At 42.4% G+C, this 5,819-nt stretch overlaps 1 pseudogene; it reads right to left on the bottom strand.

Annotated features, from left to right (window-relative positions):
• Window positions 1-393: 393 nt before the first annotated feature.
• The window catches only part of LOC102829628, a 34,453-nt pseudogene continuing 29,027 nt past the window's right edge, over window positions 394-5,819 (bottom strand).

Raw genomic sequence — 5,819 nt, 5'->3', positions numbered from 1 at the left:
AACTACAAGTGATCTTCAAATCTATTTTCTTAAAATGTTTTTTTGGCCATTTTAAATGTATCTTTTGGGTTCACATTTTATTTGGGGGTTTTGTTTCCAAAGTAATTAAATAAAATCTCATTGCTTATTTGAAAAACAAAAACAAACCCTGATGATCTGTAAAGGTACAAAGCAGATCATCAGGGTTTTTTGTAACATAAGTGTTTTCAGTTAGAGAATAAATTACAAACCGTATCCAATCATGTGAAGGCAGATAATCTCTGAGGCTGCCCCTGTAACACTTGCTGGGATGACTGTTTGGGTTTGGGCATGGCTTCCCAGTTGTCTAACTGGCCAGCCCAGAGAAGGGCAGTCCTGGAATTGGCAGGTGGGGAGCAGGCCCCACCTGTCCTGTCACCGTTCATTCTGCTGGCCCTCGGTGACAGAGGTAGACACAAATGCCTGGCCTTTGTTGACATCACTGATGCATATCCACTACCCGTCCCCTGACTCCTTCCACAGAGTCACATTATTGTCTTCACCTGAGACAGCCAGGGTATTGGCTGTGATGGACCAGCTCATGTGCCACACAACATCATTGAACTTGTGTAACATTTCAGGGACCATGCATTGCCCAAGGCATCATCACAAGTCCAGATGAATACATGTCCATCCTGGAAGCAGCTGGAGATGGTGCTTGTTGGCAGATCAATGGAGGGTCTCGACCTCAGTCACTGTGCACTTCTAGCCTCTGCCCTTCCTTCCATGGGCCATCTTCCTCCTCTTCCACAGCTTGATGAGGTTGCTATACCTGCCTGATGCAAACTTCTTGATGTAGTTGGGTTTCTGCCCTGATGGCTGGTCTAGGTACAACAGCAGTGGCCCAGCTGGCAACATTGCAGCCAATGGTGTGAGCATTGTTGATCTTCTTCACTTCCCTCTGGTCCTCACTGGTGTAGATAAGCAGGGAAATAGCCCCTGTAGTGTCCTTGTCTTCTGCTATGAGCGAAAATTGAATGAAAATAATCAAAGATTTTATTTTTGAAGTGATATTATTTGTGATGCAAATCAACCCATTCTTGATGGCTCACTCACTGGTTGTAAGAAATGAAATAGTTAATGTTGAGGGTGAGTGAATTTACTGAGCTTTTCTGAGCTAAACTGCAAGCAGCTAAACTGCCTTTTAAAAATAGGGCAGTGTGCAATTTCTAAATTTGGCTCTTTTGTTGTTGTTGTGTACTATCAGTCAGTTGCAACTCATAGTGACCCTGTATAGGATTTCTGAGAACAGGCTAGTGGGTTTGAACTGCCAACCTTGCAGTTAACAGTCCAGTGCTTATCCTACAGTACCACACCAGGACTCTATAATATTTTGAAAACAATAATAACTGCAAGGAGTCTGCAGTGCAGTGAATTACTTCATAGGACTCTTCTGCCCACAGTTTTTGTAACCACCACTTCCTGTAACCACTATTCCCTGATTGGTCTGGATAAGAACAGGTGGAAGAAGGTGCTGATAGGATGATGTGATTCAGTTGTGAATGATTGTTAACAGGGCTAACTGTGATGGTAAAAACTTGGAAATCTAATGAGAGGATTGGTCAATTTTGCCATCCCTGCTGGTTTAAAATGAGCCACCTGAGAAACAGGAGGGGGATGGGATTTTGCTACTATCAAAGAGAGAGAGCCATGGGGGGAGTGTGCCCTTTGAACCCTGATATCCCTGTTCACTGAACCTCTTTGACCCAGGGGCAGAAAGCTGTGATACCAAAGGAGAAGCAGAGAAGTATCAGAGGAGCAGCAGCAGTAGAATCAAGAGCCAAAGCACCAGAAAGAATGGTGGACTTCCCTGTTTATGGAATGCCTTCAAGGAGGACACTCACTCGTGGAGTGGGATGCATCCTGGCACATGTTTGGAGTACTAGGTTTGCTGACCCATGGAGCTGGAACTGAGCACCCTTGGGCTGAGGATTATAGCAGAAATAGACCGCCCATTGGGCATTTATCAGCATTGCTAAAAGAGCTTTGTAACTTTGCTGCAGGAAGGTAGAAACCAAGGAGCCTGTGGATGAGAGGCTAATAACCTAGGAGAGGTCTGTCTGAGGGCTTGGACGGGAAAAGGCTGTTCTAACTGGAAGAACTGTGCCCTGAGTATTTCTAATCTTGCATTGTAACCTGTTATCAACACTCACGGAAGCAGCAGTCAAGAAATCAAACACTGTATTGCATTAGGCAAATCTGCTGAACAAGACCTTTTTAAAGTGTTGAAGAACAAAGATGTCAGCTTAAGGACTAAGGTGCACCTGACCCAAGCCATGGTATTTTCAATAACCTCATATGCATACAAAAGTTGAACAGTGAATAAGGAAGATCATAGAAGAATTGATACTTTTGAGTTATGGCGTTGGAGGAGAATATGGAAAGTGCCATGGGTTGCAAAAAGAACCAATAGATCCATTTTGGAAGAAGTGCAGCCAGAATGCTCCTTGGAGGCCAGGATGGCCAAACTTCGTCTCTCATACTTCAGACATATTGTCAGTAGGGACCAGTCTCTGGAGAAGAATATCATGTTTTGCAAGGTGGAGGGTCAGAGAAAAAGAGGAAGACCCCCAACGAGATGGATTGGCCAAGTGGCAGCATGGATGGACTAGAGCATGGCAACAGTGGTGAGGTTGGCCCAGGATCAGGCAGTGTTTCATTCTGCTGTGCATAAGGTCGCTATGAGACAGTACCAACTTGATGGCACCTAACAACAACAACAACCTTCCTAGTAAACCCCATAACTGTGACTATGGGGTCTGAGTTCTATGTGGCTATTGCAATGAATTATTGAACACAGCTAAGAAGACAGCGCTGTGGGAAAAAGTTAGTATCATAAAGTAGAAGGCTGGAGTCATGTCTGACCTCAGTCACATAGGAATTGCCTTTGGGCTGATGCTGAGTTTGACCCTTACTTAGTGAAGTAAGAGGAGGTCAAATGCTGCTCCCACATCACTTTTCACAGTCTTAGTATTGTGTTGGAAGAAGTACATCCAGAATTCTCTTTAGAAGTCAGGATGGCCAGATTTTGTCTCTCATACTTTGGACATATTGTCAGGAGGGACCAGTCCCTGCAGAAGGACTGGTAAAGTGCTTGGTAAAGTGGAGGATCAGCAAAAAAGAAGACCCCCAAAGAGATGGATTGGCACAGTGGCAGCAGCAATGGGTTCAAGCGTAGGAACAATTGTGAGGTTGCTGCAGGACTGGGTAGTGTTTTGTTCTTTTTTGCACAGGGTAAGCACCTATCAACAACAACAACAAAATATTGTAGAAAGTAAATACACATACACACAAAGGGAGCTTCAAAATGTTCATGGAAAAAAAATGAAAAGATAATGGCATTTTTTCATGAAGTTTTTGAAATCTCTCATTTCTCATCTACTTGTCTATTAGTTTGTCATACTGTGGTGGCTTGCATGTTACTATTATGCTGGAAGCGATGCCAGCAAGTTTACCCATAGGGCAGGTATAAGCGGAGCTTCCGAAGACAGAGTAGGAGGAAAGACCCAGCGATCTACTTCTGGAAAAAAAAAAATGCAATGACAATCTGCAGTGAAACATTGACTGATATAGTGCTGGAAGGTGAGCACCTCAGGGTGGTTTGTTGTTGTTGTTAGGTGCCATTGAGTTGTTACCGACCCATAGCGACCTTATGCACAGCAGAACGTAACACTGCCCTATCCTGGGCCAAACTCACTACTGTTGCCACGCTTGAGTCCATCAATGCTGCCACTTGGCCAGTCCATCTCGTTGGGGGTCTTCCTCTTTTTCTCTGACCCTCCACCTTACTAAACATGTCCAAAGTATGAGAGACGAAGTTTGGCCATCTTGGTCTCCATGGAGCACTCTGGCTTTGCAGTCTGACACATTAACCCACAGCACCAAACCAGGATGGCATTTTCAATATTCTCCTCCATCACCATAACTCAAAAGCATCAATTCTTCTACGTCTTCTTCTACGGTCTTCCTTATTCACTGTCCACTTTTCACATGCATATGAGGTTATTGAAAATACCATGGCTTGGGTCAGGCGCACCTTAGTCCTCAAGCTGACATCTTTGCTCTTCAACACTTTTAAAAGTTCCTGTGCAGCAGAATTTCCCTAATGCAATACGTCGTTTGATTTCTTGACTGCTGCTTCCGTGAGTGTTGATAGTTGATCCAAGAAGAATGAAGTCCTTGACAACTTCAATCTTTTCTTCGTTGATAAGAATGAAGAATGTTTACATTGAGATGCAATCCATATCAAAGGCTGTGCTCTTTGATCTTCATCAGTAAATGTTTTAAGTCCTCTTCACTTTCAGCAGGCAAGGTTGTATCACCTGCATATCGCAGGTTTTTAATGAGTCTTCCTCCAATCCTAATGTCATGTTTTTCTTCATATAACCCAGCTTCTCAGAATATTTGCTCGGAATACAGGTTAAATAAGTATGGTGAAAGAATACAACCCTGCCGCACACCTTTCTTAATTTTAAAACATTCAGTGTTCCCATGCTCTGTTCGAACAACTGCCTCTTCGTCCAGGTACAGATTCCTCATGAGCACAATTAAGTGTTCTGGAATTCTCATACTTTGCAATGTTGTCCATAGCTTTTCATGATCCACACAATTGAAAGCCTTTGCATAGTCAATAAAGCACAGGTAAACATCTTTCTTGTATTGTCTGCTTTCAGCCAAGATCCATCAGACATCAGCAATGATATCTCTAGTTCTATGTCCTCTTCTGTATCCGGCTTGAACCTCTGTAAGTTCTCTGTCAAAGTATGCTTGCAGCCATTTCTGTATTACTTTTAGCAAAACTTTACTCACATGGGATATGAAAGAGATTGTCCGATGATTTCCTGCATTCTGTTGGGTCACCTCTCTTTGGAATGGGCACAAAAATGGATCTCTTCCAATTAGTCAGCCAGATAGTTGTCTTCCAAATCTCTTGGCATAGATGAGTGAGTGCCTCCTGTGCCACCTCACTTTCTTAAAAGATTTCAATTTTTTATTCCACCAATTCCTGTTGTCTTGTTCTTTGCCAATTCCTTCAATGTACTTTGGATTTCTTCCTTCAGTATCATTGGCTCTTGATCATATGCTACCACTTGAAACAGTTGAACATCAACCATTTCTTTTTGGTACAGTGACTCTGTGTATTCCTTCCATCTTCTTTTGATGCTTTCTGCATCATTCAATAATTTACCAAGTGAATCTTTAAATAACGAAAGTTGAGGCTTGAATTTTTTCTTCAGTTCCCCCAGCTTGAGAAATGCTGACCGTGTTCTTCCTTTTTGGTTTTTTGATTCCAGATTTTTGCATGGCTTTATCTTCTCGAGCTGATCTTTGAAATTTTCTGCTCAGCTCTTGGACCTCCTCAGTTCTTCCATTTCTAAACTGGAGAGCAAATTTCAGTGTCTCTTCTGACATCCATTTTGACCTTTTCCTTCTTTCTGGTCTTCTTAATGACTTTTTGCTTTCTACCTGTATGATGTTCTTGATGTCATCCTACAACTCTTCTGGTCTTCAGTCTTTAGTGTTTAATGTATCAAATCTGTTCTTCAGATGATCTCTAAATTCACATGGGATATATTCAAGATCATATTTTGGTTCTCGTGGACTTATTTTCATTTTTTTCAGCTTCAGTTTGAATTTGCATAGGCGCAATTGATGGCTTGTTTCACAATCTGCCCCTGGCCTTGTTTTCACTGATAACATGGAGTTTTTCTATTGTCTCATTCCACAGATGTAGTCTATTGGATTTCTATGTGTTCCATCTGTCAAGGTCCATGTGGTAGTCTTCTCTTATGCTGTGTTAA

This window comes from Chrysochloris asiatica, unplaced genomic scaffold (assembly GCF_000296735.1).
Source record: "Chrysochloris asiatica unplaced genomic scaffold, ChrAsi1.0 scaffold00143, whole genome shotgun sequence".
In the NCBI taxonomy this organism is placed as follows: domain Eukaryota; kingdom Metazoa; phylum Chordata; class Mammalia; order Afrosoricida; family Chrysochloridae; genus Chrysochloris; species Chrysochloris asiatica.
Note: the sequence above shows the minus strand (reverse complement) of the source record. Positions and strands in the feature narration are given on the sequence as shown.